This window comes from Anabrus simplex, chromosome 1, assembly GCF_040414725.1.
Source record: "Anabrus simplex isolate iqAnaSimp1 chromosome 1, ASM4041472v1, whole genome shotgun sequence".
NCBI lineage: Eukaryota > Metazoa > Arthropoda > Insecta > Orthoptera > Tettigoniidae > Anabrus > Anabrus simplex.
The window spans coordinates 884,410,645-884,429,492 of NC_090265.1; positions in this window are offsets into that span (position 1 = coordinate 884,410,645).

Sequence of the window (18,848 nt, forward strand, 5' to 3'; positions counted from 1 at the left end):
TTTCACTTTTGGTAATAGACCAATACTATCAAGAAATAGCCTGTATTTATATAATCCATAAATGGAAAATTCAAATATGTCTCTTCTATGAACAAGTATGGTCCAAGATATAGGTAACATAGGATTGCATGCTAAAATAAAAGTCATGCGGGAATATCTGATACATTTCAAAGAGTGGCAGTTTCAATTCAATCAATCAATCAATTAATCAATTAATCAATCACTAGTGATCTGTCGTCCAAGTGGCAGATTACGTACCCAAGTGTTTACCTAGTATTTTCTAAAATGATTTCAAAGCAGTTCGAAATTTATAGAATTGGAATTGATATAGTAGGGGGGGGGCACCCTTTATAAATTATTCCAAGCCGTAATTCTTCTCAAAATCAAATCAAAATCTCTTTAAATGAGGTGTCTACCTCGGTGGCAAATGGTACACTAAAATACATTATTGTCAAGCACTAAATTTTAAATTAACAAGAGACGAAGAAAATTTTCCCAGAATACAATATTATACAATTTACGCTAATAATTTGTTCTATTAAACACACACATCATCCTTAACCCGTAGAGAGCCAGACAACGATATATCGTTGTTTCGTACATACGCGTAAAGTGCCAACCACGATATATCGTTGTTTGGATAGCGCGCAATTCTATACGAGTTTGTACAACTTGGGCCGTCAGATTGAAACAGTTTACGTGTCCAGTCCATAGAGAATTGTCATTAGATTTTAACTACGTCGCTAGATAGTGCGTAAATTAATTCGTTATCATGCATTGAATTTCTAAAGTCCGTGTTCATCTACGACGTATGATCTCCATGCCGCGTGAGTAAAATGGCGACTAGCGGGAGAAGTTATTTTGTTAACGATGACGAACTGGCTGTATATCTTAATAATTTTTAGTAAAGAAGGGGATGATGAAGACTCAGATGAGGAATTCACTCCTCCAACAAGTGAGGAAGGGGAAAGTGAAAGTGTTATTTGGAGTGATAACGGCGAGTTTTCTGTAAACACTCAACCACGTGCTCATTGTCCAATTGTAAACATTGAAAGTGGTAATGACCGTCTGAGTGACAGTACTGATGATGACGGCTGTAACAATACCCAACAGCAAAAATTTCATGTTTTCCGTGAAATTCAATTAGGTTAAGATGCAAAACACCAACCCTCACGTGATTATTTTGATACTCATGGCCCGAGACACGCCCCTTCGTCAGACGCAAACCTATAGCGTATTTTCATTTTATTTTTTACGGCTCAGTTATGGAACCTCATAACTACAGAGACAAACATATATGAGAAATCATGTCTTGTCACCACATACCAGAGCACAGCAGTGGCGCCCGGTTGCATTGATTGAAATGAAGGCTTTCATTGCTGTTTTGTTGGAAATGGGCATAACTACAAGGCCGAGCATATTTTCTTATTGGGTCAAGAACTCCCGTTATATTCCATGGTTTGGAAATATGTTCTCAAGAAACAGATTCCAGTTGATCTTGAGATTCCTTCATCTTGTGAACAATGATAATCTATCACCATCTGGTCACCTTTACTACAACCCATGTGCCAGGTTCGATCTCAGTGCTGGCCATGCCAATTGTATATTACGATACCACTGTACATAACTCTTAAAATACTCAAGATAAAAATGTGAAACTTTATATGTTTATTCATCTGAAATAAAACATTGCAAAGAAGTCATCAATATATATCGTTGAGTTAAATTTTCTGTTTTTTTTTTTTCTGTTGGTTTCTGATTATTAAATTTTGGTGTTTGAAAATTGTTTGGAAAATATTTTTTTTTCAAAATACCCAAGGGCATTTTAGTGTCTTAATTTAGTTCAGCAGTAAGAGTGTATTCTTGTTTACATTCAATAAAAATTTCAAGTCATAGTTATAACATTTGTGAACTATTTAGTCCAGAGAGTGAGAACCTGCAAAATTCTCTAAATCTGTCTGGCACTCTTGGCATACTGTGAGCATCCGGGCCTGGCACTAAGAGGGTTAATAAATTTATATTGTTTACAAAATTCTACTTATAATATCTTACAAACATAGTCAACTCATATACAGTATGTGAAATTACTTCCAATAATAATATACAACTGGTATAAGATTAAAATTAACATTGAATTTATTTATATAGGCTATTTATATTTTACCCATTCTGGAACCTAAGTAGCATAACGACCTGCTGCGTCTTAACCAGAGCCCCCTTTTGCCACCACTTTTCAGAGTTCCTGAAGGGCCTTCACAGCTACCGTAGCGGTCCCAGGGCCCTCGAAGTCCCCACTGTACTTCACCCCTACAGGCAGTCCCCTACTTGGGCTGTCCAAACTCCATAGACCAGGGGATGGAATTAATTTAATCACACACATTTTTTTCATTTACAATATCCTGCACTGGTCGAATGCCCTCTAACATTTCATTTATTTTCTCTGTTGTTGTTTATTCTCTTCTTGAATATCTGTACAGATTTTGGAAAAGGATCAAACACTACCCCTGGTAAACTGTTCCAGTCCTTCACGCCCTTCCTATAAATCAGTACTTGTTTAAGAAATACATTTATTTGAATGACCTTTCTATTATCATACGCCTTTAAATGCAATAGCTTACCAGTAGTATAATAAGCGGGTTCGGCGGCCATCGCCACCGCAGGCTCCCAGAGGCCACCTCCACCACCACCACAGCCAGAGGTCTCCCAGAGGTCTCCTCCACCACCCGCGGGAAATTTGAATTTGTAAACAAAGCCACGTGCTTTTTGACAGCTATCATCGACAACAACGCATCGCTAACCTCAGTACTGCCATCTTGACGGGCCTAAACCTCAGTAGTACCAACTTAACCTAACTAGCGCGAGGTAAACAAAGCCACGTGTTTTTTTGACAGCCACGTGCTTTTTGACAGACAACAACGCATCGCTAACCTCAGTACTGCCATCTTGACGGGCCTAAACATCAGTAGTACCAACTTAACCTAACTAGCGCGTGGTAAACAAAGCCACGTGCTTTTTGACAGCTGTCATCCGCCATCTTTAAACTACAGAGCACCGTGCTGCCCTCTTTATCGCAGTAGCTGTAAATTCGTCACCTGTCATCCGCAGTGCTGCCATCTTAACGGGCCTAAACCTTAGTGCTACCAACTTAACCTCACTAGCGTGAGATAAACAAATCCACGTGCTTTTCTGACAGCTGTCATCCGCCATCTTTAATCAACAGAACACCATGCTGCCCTCTATATCTTTGAAATGTGGTGGCGGATAATTTGAAAAATGGTTTTTGATAGCAGCCATCTTTAACCAAGAGAGCACCGTGCTGCACTCTATGTGGTAGCGGCAATTTGAAAACTTCTACGTGCCCCTGTTTGGAAAACAAACCACGTGCTTTCTTGACAGCTACATCCGCCATCTTTAATCAAGGGAGCACCGTACCGCACTCTTTAGTTGAAATGTGGTGGCGGCAATTTGAAACATTCTACATGCTCTTGTTTGGAAACAATGCTACATGCTTATTTGACAGCTACCGTCCGCCATCTTTAATCCATAGAGCACAGCGCTGCCCTCTTTAGCTACTTACCTTTGAAATGTGGTGGCGGATAATTTGAAAAATGCTTTTTGACAGCAGCCATCTTTGAGCACCGTGCTGCCCTCTTTAGCTAGATACCTTTGAAATGTGGTGGCAGGCAATTCCACATGACAGCAGCCATCTTAAATCAAGAGAGCACCGTGCTGCCCTCTATGTGGTGGCGGCAATTTGAAAAATTCTACATGCTCTTGTTTGGAAACAAATTCACGCGCTTTTTTGACAGCCGTCATCCGCCATCTTTAATCAACAGAGCACAGTGCTGTCCTCTTTAGCTAGATACCTTTGAAATGTGGTGGCGGCAAATTCCACGTGATCTTGTTTGGAAACAAAGCCATGTGCTTTTTGACAGCTGTCATCCACCATCTTTAATCAATAGAGCGCAGTGCTGCTATCATGCGGGCAATTTCGTCAGTTTTCATCCGCCATCTTTCATCCACAGAGCACCGTGCTGCCCTCTATGTGGTGGCGGCAATTTGAAAAGTTCTGTTAGCTGTCATCCGCCATCTTTAATCAAGAGAGTACCGTGCTGCCATCTTTAGCTAGATACCTTTGAAATGTGGTGGTGGCAATTGAAAAATTCTATGTGCTCTTGTTTGGAAACAAAGCCACGTGCTTTTTTGACAGCTGTCATCCGCCATCTTTAATCTACAGAGCACGGTGCTGCCCTCTGCAGTAACTCATCGCACCTCGGGGATTTTATTACGTAAGACGTAACCCCTAGGTTCCATTCCTTGTTCTGAACATGAAACAATTTACAAATAAAGATTGATTTTCTACACTTAACAAAGTACAAGCGTTCTTGCTGATAGCGATCGATGAGGTTGTTGCTCCTTTAGCCCTTTAGCCCATTAGCCCTTTAGCTCTTTAGCCCTTTTGCCCATTAGCCCTACAAGGAATGTGCGGTAAACTAATCTTCTTAGAACAAAGGTATTCCCTGACATGTTCTAAACACATGTTGTATCGAGTACAGTGTTCGGTTCTACTTATTTAGTGTTCTAAACACTTCAATCAATGTTCCGAACACATGATAAAGTTAACGGCATAGAGTGCAGTTTTCGATTCCAGCCTTGTTACGTTTCTTCTGTGATTTGCAAGTCTAAATATGCTTAATGACGTCATCACTGCAGCACGTGCTTACTCTAGCTATTCCGATGCAGGTTTAAACTTGTTCGATAGAGCTATGCCTTGACATAAGAGGAGGCCTTAACAGCTTATGAAAAAGCACGTCGAATTTTTTAAATTACCCGCCACCACATTTCAAAGGTATGAGGTTTAGTGCTGTAAAAATACCTGCACGATGCAAAGCTAGCTTTCTTCATCAGAGCAGCCACCATCTTGTGTAAGCACCTCTAGGCCGTATCATAAGCAGCTGTGTATAGTCATCGTCTTGTCGCTGCTACCTCCCGCAAGCACCCCTAGGGCGTCTCATAAGAGCAGCAGTCATCTTGTGCAAGCGCTCTTAAGCTGTCTCATAAGAAGCTATGTATAGCCGCCATCTTGTAGAAATAGATAGCTGCCAATGCCAAAGGGCCTAAGTAGAAATCGAACCGTCGATCTCATCATTAGACTATGTTTTTCTTATACTATCATGTTCCTGATACTGCAAACCTAGGTATCAGGTAGAAAAATTTTGTCCGTTTTCGAGATATTTAACATTTTGCATTTAAGCCCCAAATGTAATTAATCGAACCTGCACGGTACGTTATACTCTCTACCATAGCTGGACCTGATCATGTTACGAAGACTTGCTTCATTACAAGCTGAAACACAGCTAATGCCAAAGGGCCTAAGTTAGAACCGAACCGTTGATCTCATCATTAGACTATGTTTTTCTTATGATATCATGTTCCCCATACTGCGAACCGAGGTACTGGGTAGAAAAATTTTGTCCGTTTTGCTCTACGATGCACCGTTTTCGAGATATTTAACATTATGCATTTAAGCCCCAAATTTAATGAATCGAACTAGCACGACACGTTAGCCTCTAAACTAGCTTTCTTCATAAGAGCAGCAGCCATCTTGCGCAAGCACCCTTAAGGCGTCTCATAAGGAGTCGTGTATAGCCGCCATCTTGCGTCCACCATCTTGCGCAAGCATCCTTAGGGCGTCTCTAGCCATCTTATGCAAGGACCCTTAAGCCGCCTCATAAGAGCAACCGCCATCTTGCGCAAGCATCTCTAGGGCGTCTCATAAGGAGCCTTGTATAACCGCTATCTTGCACAAGCATCCCAAGGGCATCTCATAAGAACCTATGTATAGCGGCCATCTTGCATAAGCACCTTTAAGGAGTCATGTATAGCCACCATCTTGTGCAATTAGCGTCGAGAGACGGCTGATGTAGAATTTTTCTTTTTAAATTATCCGCCACCATATTTCAACTGAAGAGTGTAGCACTGAGGTTTGCGATGTAAGATGGCGGATGACAGCTGACAAAGAGCGCGTGAGTTTGTTTACTAAACAAGAGCACGTGGAATTTTTCAATTTGCCACCACCACATTTCAAAGGTATCTAGCTAAAGATGGCAGCACGGTGCTCTCTTGATTAAAGATGGCGTATGACAGCTAACAGAAATTATCAAATTGCCCGCTACTGCAGAGGGCAGCACCATGCTCTGTAGATTAAAGATGGCGGATGACAGCTGACGAAATTGCCCGCATGATAGCAGCACAGTGCTCTATTGATTAAAGATGGCGGATGACAGCTGTCACAAAAGCACGTGGCTTTGTTTCCAAACAAGAGCACATAGAATTTTTCAAATTGCCACCACCACATTTCAAAGATATCTAGCTAAAGATGGCAGCACGGTACTCTCTTGATTAAAGATGGCGGATGACAGCTAACAGAACTTTTCAAATTGCCGCCACCACATAGAGGGCAGCACGGTGCTCTGTGGATTAAAGATGGCGGATGAAAACTGACGAAATTGCCCGCATGATAGCAGCACAGTGCTCTATTGATTAAAGATGGTGGATGACAGCTGTCAAAAAGCACATGGCTTTGTTTCCAAACAAGATCACGTGGAATTTGCCGCCACCACATTTCAAAGGTATCTAGCTAAAGAGGGCAGCACTGTGCTCTGTTGATTAAAGATGGCGGATGTCGGCTGTCAAAAAAGCGCGTGAATTTGTTTCCAAACAAGAGCATGTAGAATTTTTCAAATTGCCGCCACCACATAGAGGGCAGCACGGTGCTCTCTTGATTTAAGATGGCTGCTGTCATGTGGAATTGCCTGCCACCACATTTCAAAGGTATCTAGCTAAAGAGGGCAGCACGGTGCTCAAAGATGGCTGCTGTCAAAAAGCATTTTTCAAATTATCCGCCACCACATTTCAAAGGTAAGTAGCTAAAGAGGGCAGCGCTGTGCTCTATGGATTAAAGATGGCGGACGGTAGCTGTCAAATAAGCATGTAGCATTGTTTCCAAACAAGAGCATGTAGAATTTTTCAAATTGCCGCCACCACATTTCAACTAAAGAGTGCGGTACGGTGCTCCCTTGATTAAAGATGGCGGATGTAGCTGTCAAGAAAGCACGTGGTTTGTTTTCCAAACAGGGGCACGTAGAAGTTTTCAAATTGCCGCTACCACATAGAGTGCAGCACGGTGCTCTCTTGATTAAAGATGGCTGCTATCAAAAAACATTTTTTCAAATTATCCGCCACCACATTTCAAAGATGTAGAGGGCAGCATAGTGTTCTGTTGATTAAAGATGGCGGATGACAGCTGTCAGAAAAGCACGTGGATTTGTTTATCTCACGCTAGTGAGGTTAAGTTGGTAGCACTAAGGTTTAGGCCCGTTAAGATGGCAGCACTGCGGATGACAGGTGACGAATTTACAGCTACTGCGATAAAGAGGGCAGCACGGTGCTCTGTAGTTTAAAGATGGCGGATGACAGCTGTCAAAAAGCACGTGGCTTTGTTTACCACGCGCTAGTTAGGTTAAGTTGATACTACTGAGGTTTAGGCCCGTCAAGATGGCAGTACTGAGGTTAGCGATGCGTTGTCTGTCAAAAAGCACGTGGCTGTCAAAAAAACACGTGGCTTTGTTTACCTCGCGCTAGTTAGGTTAAGTTGGTACTACTGAGGTTTAGGCCCGTCAAGATGGCAGTACTGAGGTTAGCGATGCGTTGTTGTCGATGATAGCTGTCAAAAAGCACGTGGCTTTGTTTACAAATTCAAATTTCCCGCGGGTGGTGGAGGAGACCTCTGGGAGGCCTCTGGCTGTGGTGGTGGTGGAGGAGGCATCTGGGAGGCCTCTGGCTGTGGTGGTGGTGGAGGTGGCCTCTGGGTGCCTGCGGTGGCGGTGGCCGCCGAACCCGCTTATTATACTACTCTTACCTCTTTCAAGAAATGTATTAGAAACATAAGCTTGTCACGAATTTCAATTCCCTCATAACAATGATTCTGATAATGATGCAACAAATTGCTATACTACATCTGTTTCACTTCAGATAACCAATAGGAGAATTGATTTTAAGTCCTTTCTGGTAACATATGCATTTTCGTATAAAACTCTTTAACACCCAAATTGTTGGCAACGTAAATTTGTACTGTAAGTGACAGTATATCAGTTGATAAGTTGTCCTCTAATTTAACAAAGAGTATATAATCTTAATTCACAGATAAAATAAATGGCTTTATCACTTTTTATAACCTCACTTTTAAAATCTCAAAAGGTATGCTATAGTAATTGTGCTATAGTAATTGGCACCAACACAGAGTTTTGGCCTTATCCGAAAAAAATAGCTCATCAAGTACACGGAAAACATACTCTCCATTGATAAATTTATCCTCGAATGTTTTAATGCACCCTTATAAATGATTTGTAACTACGAAATCATCACTATTTATTACGTACACTTGGTCTGAATGTGAGTGCATCTGTCCATGCACACAATACGATCGACACGTCCTAATACATCAAACTAACTCTCAATAAAAACATCACTACACTAATGTTTCCTAATCAAACCAAACCAACAGAAAGAACTAAACTGATGCCTCACTCATGCTCATGTTTACATTTGAAAAAAACCGATCGTTGCACCATTTTAGCCAATATCAATAGCTGCATTATGGTCTGCTATATCAAGACCAACTAATCAGACGGTAATCCAGAAAAACATGGCGGACATCGGTGGGCGATCTGAGAGTTTGAGGGGAAGGTTATGCATGTTTATTCCGAGTCACCTCGAGAAAAGATCACTAGTCTAACGTCATGAAATGCAACTCACTAACTCAAAATATGAAAAATAATTTGATTTCAAATTGATTAATGCACAGAACTTTATTAGGCCTATCATTTGGTTCGAAGTTTACCTTACGAATGTTCTTAACCCATTTTGCCTTAATACTAGGTATTTTGAAAACGGGAACACTGAGGGTTGTGCACTGCCCCTTATTTACATCCAGGCACATAACACATTGAACTGCATATATAATGCATAGGTAACTAAAAATAAAGAAAATACTTTCAGAGAAGAACACGAGAATTTTTTTTTTTTTGCTATGGGCTTTACGTCGCACCGACACAGATAGGTCTTATGGCGACGATGGGATAGCAAAGGCCTAGGAGTTGGAAGGAAGCGGGCGTGGCTTTAATTAAGGTACAGCCCCAGCGTTTGCCTAGTGTGAAAATGGGAAACCACGGAAAACCCTCTTCAGGGCTGCCGATAATGGGATTCGAACCTACTATCTCCCGGATGCAAGCTCACAGCCGTGCGCCTCTACGCGCACGGCCAACTCGCCCGGTAACACGAGAATCAACATTAACCTAATCACCACTGATATTGTTGGAATAAATGAGATCTCTGAGAAAAAACGGCTTCTTGCGGCACTGAAAGAGAATCCATGGGCTTTTTAAGACTATAAATGAATTTCATTTACGAATAATAATATTCAAATTTCAGTAAATATTTGATAACAATACAAATAAAACCAAACACATGCTAGCACTCCAGTTGCCGCCATTGTGGGCAGTTTCGATAGTTCGGTTATGGTCTGATATATTGTAGGTGGTCTTGGTTTTTGATATATCTGGAATGAGTGTCATCTATTTCATGACACCATTGTAACCATGACATAGGTCAGCAGCGTCGTCTATACATTGCTGTAAGAACACACTTCGTGAGAACGAGTACCATTTACTACCTACTGTACTTGGTGGTGATTTGGACATCGACCTGAAGTCAGAAACTCGTCTACTTCATGCGTGATACGTTCACGCTCGAATTAAACAATGACCCAGCCACTTTCACCAATCTTTCGTCTTACTCAGCTGTTCTGTTGGTATATGTTCAACGAACACTCTAACGGCGAATTCTGTCACAGTGGTTCATTGCCATTTGAAAAATGATCAGCCAGGCGGACTGAGGAGTGTCCCGTGAGGTTTCACCTCGAGATTTTGCATCTTTTCCTTGGTTCACGGTTAAAACCCCCTTTCTTCTTGAGGCCTACATCAGTACCTCACTTCGAGGGTTGTAGCCCCATTTCTTTTTGTGTTGATGCCCTCACTTGGAAGTTCCCAACTCCACTTGAGGACTGTTGAAGCTTCCCTTTACCAGTCAACATATATCCATATTGGTCACCACCACCACACAAGCTGTGGCTCAGCTCTGACGTCCACTCACACCAACCCTCCATACTTTGCTCGGTATCCTCCAGAGGTACCGGGTCCCCAACGTGACGACTCGCAGGTGCTTCCTCACTGCACGTCGCCTCGCCGTGGATTCTTCGATGGCACCAGCCCCGACTATCACAACAGCTGAAAATCAATGTATGGCACATCAGCTCCCTCCCACCAATTAAATCTGATCTGCTGCATCAGAACTCTTAATATCGCGAACACGTCGCCCGTCTCAAACCCCCGCACAATTCCTACCTCCTCTTAAACCCCACAGCCGAATTTCGCTCACATCCGACCGACATCAAATTGCGTGATAATTAAAATAAATGGAGAGGGTGCAACACAGTAGTTAACTCAATCGATAGGCTCAGCACACTTGGGCTCTAGTACACGGCTACCGAATTATTCGATAGTCGTCAACTACCGTTACAGCCGTTTGTTTCCTTTTGCATTCAGTTTTTCATTCGGATCGCAAATTGCAATTGTTTCCACCTGTCGGCGCTGAAATCGGCCTCCTCTTTCGCCATGGAGTAAAGTCCGAGATGATAACAGAGTCTGTATTCCTCGGCATGAACCTCTTGACTAGCGCGAACATTAACTAATAAAATGAACAATATATTCGAATTTATTTCCCCCTCGCAGACTCTGACTCAAATTTGTATAATGATCAATAAAATGTTATTTTTGTGCACGTTATCATGTTATAGATTTTATAAATACATTCCATGTACTAACCGTGAACCGCTATTGATTTCATATTAAACTTAAATGAATAGAAAGATTTTTATATTAATATATGCAGCAAAATATGTTGTGTTTTCATTTAGTTCAGTTTGCTGTATTCTCATTACTTTAATATGGGGTGTCATTAAAATTAGGTGAAAACCTAACCTTCGTCTGAAATTACCTAACATTTATTATTTTATGAAGAAGCAATCTAAATTAATTAAATTGTGGTTAGGGACACAAAATGCATTTTATTTAAAATGAAACAATGTCCACAATTACTTTAAGCGGGATTTTTTTTCTTATTTTATAGACCAATGCATTTTAATTTCCAATCACTTCACTCGAACATTGTGTAGCGTTTGTTATTAGTCTCTACATTTCCGCTTACATCACCACCAACAAAACAAACATGCTATACAAATTGGCGTGTGGCTTTTAGTGCCGAGAATGTCCGAGGACATGTTCGGCTCGCCATGTGCAGGTCTTTTGATTTGACTCCCGTAGACGACCTGCGCGTCATTATGAGGATGAAATGATGATGAAGACAACACATACACCCACTCCCCGTGCCAGATAAATTAACCAATCATGGTTAAAATTCCCGACCCTGCCGGGAATCGAACCCGGGACCCCTAAGAACAAAAGCCAGCACGCTAGCCATTTCGCCATGGAGCCGGACACAAATTGGTAGTATAATACAACAATCAACATTTCAACATTCGGTCTTTGTAGTTACTAGCAAATGACGTTACTATCAGTCGAGCACCGCAGTACGAAACGTATGTTACTACTTCCTAAGCAATTTCAAACCTAATGAAAACTATCGAATGTTTTCATTTGATAACCACGCTTCACAATCGGTAGTCTATCGATAGTTTGAAACATTCGATATTCACATCGCTAACCACTCTCACAGCCTCTACTTTGAAATCCATCGCCACCACCACGTGCACCTGCACCACAGCCTGTTGGTTGTGAGCGCTGCTTATCTTACAACAGGCACACCACATCACACTGCACCCAGCGCCACCACCACAGCCTGTTCGTTGTGAGCGCTGCTTATCTTACAATAGGCACACGACATCACACTGCACCCAGCGCCACCACACCTCTCAATGCCCTAATGCAGGGCCTCTCAGGGTGCATGCACTGTGCACGGTGCAAAAGATGACTTCGCTTGGTTGACCAGAGTGCAGACCATCCCCCCACTCCTCGATTTGGAGCAATAGCACTGTCTCTCTCTTTCCCCACGCCTGTCTCCCTCTTCCTCATTTGCTCCGTAGCGCTCCAAATCCGAGCCGAGTTGAGCCGAGCTTAGCCGAGTAGCCCAGAGACGAAGCCTTGGTCCGAGCCGAGCGGGACCGATGCACTGTGCACAGGAATTCTGCACGCGTGAGATTTTGGGCGTTTGAGAGGCCCTGCGCCTAATGTATCCCAGACTCCCCGGTGCAATAACTGCGGAGACCAACACGCAACTTACTCGAGGCGTTGCAAAGCCTGCCCTGCCCCTCCCAGAGACAAACAAGAACTCGTGGCGCCTATGCGTACCACTGACAAACCCACCACCTGAACACGCTCATTGTTTTCTCCACTGACCATTGGGGGCATGATAAGATTTATTACAATTGTCACGTATAACATCCATCCATTTCAACGCCCCCCTACTACTCGCCCATTTGCAGGCAGTAGCCAACCAAATTGGAATCTGCCTTTTCGGTCATCGCACTCAGGACTGAATACGCATTTCACCCCCGCTTGAAACTCTGCTGTAAACAATTATCCCACCCCCACGTCTTCAAACTTCTGCTCATACTAACATAAATTAAGCTCTGTACTTCCCCTCAGCCCTATTTACAGCATATTTTCAGCCATTTATATATATTTTCTAAGTCATGTGGATAATCTGGGTGGGTGTGGAGTGAAATTTTCTTCACCTTTACTGTGACCATCTAAGGGGACTTGGGTCGGTGGGTGAGAAGCAAAAGAAGTAGCAGCAGCAGAAGGAAAAGAAAAAGAAGAAAGGAATAAAATGTTCATTCATTCATAGCTCTCACATCCAACGTTTAGCGTGTCTCCTTAAATGCAACTTCAAAGCTCTTCAGTCTGTCAAACACACAAGTTAACAACATACCTGTAAAAAAACACACATTATTAACCCTTTCACTCCGGTCGACTGCTGTAGAAATCGCGTGCCTTTCGGCTGTTTTTCGTTTCGTTACGATAGACTGCTGGGGAAGTTCGGCCTTGGAAGTCTCTCGTGGCGGACTTGGGAGTCTATAATTTCGGCTATGATCACCAGAAGTCAGGGGTAATCAGTTCGAAGAGGAAAGCAATGTGTCCCGTATGCTACTCACTTCGCGCCCAGTTGCTCCCCTGTGCTGAGAATCACTTCTTAATTGTGAAACTCCTGATGACGGAGGAAATATATACTGCGGAGAAAGCTCTTGCCCTCATATCGGGTAGTGACTTTGGAGAAGATGATGGTGTCTATCATCTGATTCCGGTGACGGAACGACTTCAATCACACCTTCTACTTCAGTCACGTTTAATACTCCAGTTACAGCTTCGTCGTCTAAAAGGTCGGCCTATTAGATGATTCAACTGAAGATGAAGATAGTGAGAATGAAGATCAGGTGCCTGAACCACCGAGCAGAAAACTAAATTCGAAAAAGGACCTCAATCAGAAGAAACGATTTCGACGCAGCTATTTCCGGACTGAAAAGTTTAGTGGACAATCATAACTGTTCTCTGGGAGGAGACGAATAGATACTTTTCTCAGAAGGTGGCTGAGGGTAGAGTTTCGCATTCAAAATAAAATAATATACATTAGCCCTCTTGCTGTTCTCTCCCCACGTCGCGAGCTGTTTGCGGACGGGAGAGCGGAGCGAGACAAGTATCCCGTACAGCAGGCTGCTCGGGTCCATAGGGTCACGCCACCGTACTCGCTACGCCGGAGAGAAAGAGGGGTGTAATCGTATTCTTTGGTGTTTGCCTGGTGTAAGTAATTCTGCTCCCTTCTTCAAATTTGCTATTACATGTTGGACTGAAGTGAAACCACGCTGTAATAATACACACAAGCAAATGTGCAGTATTACATGTACATATGACGCAAGTCAGTAAGAACACACAAATCTGCAAACCGTACCAAAGTCGTGACAAGATAACATTAAATTAGGTTAGGTTAGGTGGATAACGAAATTTCCTTCCATTTTAACTGAACGTTGCTTTCCTTTTCGGAGGAGTTTTTGCAGATTTTTCTTGTTTCTTATACATCCTACTTGAATTCTATACACACGAATCGAACGAAATAACACCGTATTAATCAAATGTAACGCCAAATACTTATTAAATGCATTATTCCGAAATGCTACCATTCTACTTATCTGGCATTATCCAAATAGATTTAAAATCCTAGAGAAAAAGAAAATACGCTTTACTTATACCCGCAAATGTAACACTAGTGATTTTCACAATACGGCACTGGCAATACGTAATTCTCACAAATCCCCCCCCCCCAAAAAAAAATCATGACTACATAGTGCCAACCTGCAAGATTAACAGTAATTTTTAAACGTTGTATCGGCAAGTGGGGTCCCTAAAGTGTATGGTTAGTGCCACTGAATCGAACTCAACAGTTAGAAAATAACTATAAATCACTAGCTTCAGTATTAACAGGGGAGGAAGAGTAGTGTTGTACGCTTAGTGCATGCGCTTACATGGTAGGGAGTATAGACTTCAGATTTTAGATGCAATGGAATTTCCTTATCACGCAGTACTTCACTAACCTGGCGCCATTTCATCCACGCGGCACTGACTCCTGTCTTGACATCGGGAATCCAACTGTAGTCCGAGGTAACGCATTACCCTAGGTACTTCAATTGGATCACTTTATTAAGTTCAACCCCACCCAACTGTAATCGTGCCATCAGTGAGGTTACTGCATCCCAGGTATTTAGTCTTCTTCAGATTTAATTCCATGTTCTTATGGTATGAAATTCCTTTGCTGGCGAGACCTGGTGTTTACAGTGTAATATGCCTTCTGGTGTGAGCTAGAACAATTTCACTACTTTCATTGATCTGTCTCAGTCCTAATAATAATAATAATAATAATAATAATAATAATAATAATAATAATAATTTTAATGCTTTGGTGAATGGATCCAATGGATCCAGAAGCAAATCAGGGAAGGGCCAGAAAGATGGAGTTAGCCTATAGATTAGTACAGAACAGATATAATAAAAGAACGATGTCTTATAGGGCAAAGGTCAGGCGCTACACCACGGTTATAAAGCCAGAAGGACTTTACAGTTCAGATTGTCTGATACTGAATAAGAAAGGGCAAAGGGATGAACTACAGAAGAGAGAAAAAATCTTCAGAAAGATCTTAGGATCCGTAAAAAGGAAGGATGGTACATGGAGGAAGAGGAGAAATGAATATCTATACAGACAGACGGAGAAGATCACGAACACCGTACGTAAGAGGAGACTAAAGTTTATGGACACCTCACAAGAATGAATGAGAGTCGACTAACAAAAAATATATAACTGCATCATCAAATTAAAAGCAACTGCTAAATGGGTAGAGGAACAATAAAAGATATGAAGGACGTTGGCATCAACCCAAACTGAAACTTACATAAATAGAGTTAGTACAGTGATATAGGCGTTGTACATTATTCCACTATTTTTCCAGAAGAATCGCCTTATTTAAACATCAAATATTGGATCGTTATTTAATACAATATTATTATCTTCCTACTACGACTTTCAATATTTCCTTTAAATTCTGCTCCTTCCTTTTTTTTGCCTTACGTCGCACCGACACAGATAGGTCTTATGGCGACGATGGGACAGGAAAGGGCTAGGAGTGGGAAGGAAGCGGCCGTGGCCTTAAATAAGGTACAGCCCCAGCTTTTGCCTGGTGTGAAAATGGGAAACCACGGAAAACCATCTTCAGGGCTGCCGACAGTGGGATTCGAACCTACTATCTCCCGAATACTGGATACTGGCCGCACTTAAGCGACTGCAGCTATCGAGCTCGGTCTGCTCCTTCTTAAGACGTGTGAATCGCTATTATGTCAACCATCAATCTCAGTTTTTTCATTACAATACAATTATTCATAAAAACAAAAGTTCACTAAAATTGTTACATTTAATAACATTAGTCCGCGTTTCATATCTTATGCTAAGTTCGCTACTTTGTAACTTCTCTTCCATATGTTTTTGACATTTGAGGAAATAAGCTCTGAGATAACGTCATCTCTTCTGATTAGGAAGATGTACAAAGGAACACTTCACCATTTATTTATCTTCATGACGTATACAATCGGTTTATTTTCTTCAGCGCCTTCTTGATCATTGAACTTATAACGTTAAGTCACGGCCTCCGCCGCGTTATTGCTGGACCTGAATATCACGTGGTAGACTTGTTTCTTCTTGCTGTTGAAAATGCAAACTTTACTTGCTAGCCTCTGCATATATATTAAATGACATCCAGGATTGTAAACATCCGATGACCACGGGGTTCTGAGCTTATGGATCTCCGTCTTTATTTTATATCCATCCAATTTCTTGTTTGAATGAGCGAGTTATTCCGGTTATTATACACAATTAGACGTATGACAACATGATCTGTGGCTGTTGGACGTATTTTCCGAGCAATTCCCGTTGACCTTTTCCTTAGCATGACCTTCAATGGCTCAACGACTGACTCACATGCCACTGAAGGGTTATAATAGATATTGACGCAAGTGTGATAAACTGATATAACTTGAAAACAATATTATTATTACATGATTATGATTATTATTATTATTATTATTATTATGACTTATGGTGTATACATCCACTTATTAGTATCATTATTCGTTTTTAACAATAATAATGTTATTTGCTTTACGTCCCACTAACTACTTTTATGGTCTTCGGAGACACCGAGGTGCCAGAATTTAGTCCCGCGGGAGTTCTTTTTCGTGCCAGTGAATCTAAAGAAACGAGGCTGTCGTATCTGAGCACCTTCAAATACCGTCCGGATCCATGGCTAAATGGTTAGCGTGCTGGCCTTTGGTCACAGGGGTCCCGGGTTAGATTCCCGGCAGGGTCGGGAATTTTAACCTTAATTGGTTAATTTCGCTGGCACGGGGGCTGGGTGTGTGTCGTCCTCATCATCATTTCATCCTCATCACGACGCGCAGGTCGTCTATGGGAGTCAAATCGAAAGACCTGCATCTGGCGAGCCGAACTTGTCCTCGGACACTCCCAGCACTAAAAGCCATACGCCATTTCATTTCATTTACCTTCAAATACCACCGGACTGAGCCAGGATCGAACCTGCCAAGTTGGGCTTAGAAGGCCAGCGCCTTAACCGTCTGAGCCACTCAGCCAGGCATGTTTTATTAGTTTACGATCGCATTATTTGTGAGGTTATGTCATGAAACATTTGTTGTATATAGATATTTATATGAGTTTTGTTAATGTAAGAACCTGTATGTAATTTATTATTACCTGTATATATGATTTGCAATCCACTACAGAGTTGTGAAACACACTGTAACATCCAGAATGGTACTGGATAGACGAGAACTCTGTTGAATATTCCATACATTATATCTGGGCCTTAAGCACTCTAGAATTTACGAGAAAATGTATCTTTCTAGAAACCTGGCCAGGCACATATATAAAGAGGTGGTCTTGAGCCCCCATTCTGAGATCGAATAGGAAGATACGCACTGAAGTCCGTATTCCGACTATTAGAACTCAGGTAAATAAGTTAACAAAGAAGCCAAACACTCGCTTCAAATATCGCGGCCCTTGGCTCATTTATGACCTGGCATTGTATAATTTTTTGGCCCTTTCTAAATATTAGCACCACTCTTCCACTAAATACCTCTAAATTTTACCCTGAAAAGTGTCGTTTGTTAAGACTCCTTCCTCTTCACCTCCACTAACATATTATTTTATTCCAAATTAAGTAGTGAAGAGGGGGTTTTCTCCTCTGAATTGTAGGCCACGAATTGAGATTTTCCGACTCATCGGCTACTCCTTGGAAGCAGATGAGTAAAAGGGCATAGTTTTCGCCCTGGGACTCTCCATTTCTTCGCCAACAAAAAAATTGGTAGGGACGAGTTGTTGTTTAGTAAGAGTTATGGTTTAACAGGAGTATACAGTACCTGTGACCTCATGCAGACATGCTATACTAGACTTAACTAAAGTTGGCGTCTGACAGGTAAGGTTGGAGGGAGGAGCACTGCACGTGTTGCCACATTCCAGCATTCCTTTCTACATGCTCTTACCCCTCGCTTCCGGCACAGTTGTTCCCTCCTTCATTCTGACCGCTGTGATCTGTTGTAGACTACCTGGCCAGGCGGTGTCGTCCCATTTGCGATCACTCTTATACAAACAATCAGGTTCTTATCAGTGACAGGTTTGGCAACTCCCAGCAAGACAAGCTTCCCTGAAGTTTTATCGCCATGGCAACCGCAGTCGCCCCACCCTCGTTTCCATGGCAACCGCACAGCCACTCCCTTTATCCCGCCTCAGCAGGCAGTAAACGGACTTCCCTCTAAGAAATGTCAGACACTTAACTCTTATTATTAGCAGTATAGTCAGCAGTCAACTGTTTCAACTGTGTTTTAAGGTTGCTATCTCCATGTGGCGTGTGCTTAATGATGGGCAGTTGTTAAAATGGCGGTTTGTTGGTCTGTGTATTTCATCTGTGACAGCTGTGATAAGTGTATGTTTATGTGAAGTAAAGGTGAAATAAATAAGTGCACCAACTGACAGCATTTTGTATGCGTCTTTGTGGATACATACATACATACATACATGGTCTGAATGACCAAGTCGGATAAACATGAAATGTGGCCGGTCCCGAGGTGTAGTGGTAGCGTGCCTGCATCTTACCCGGAGGT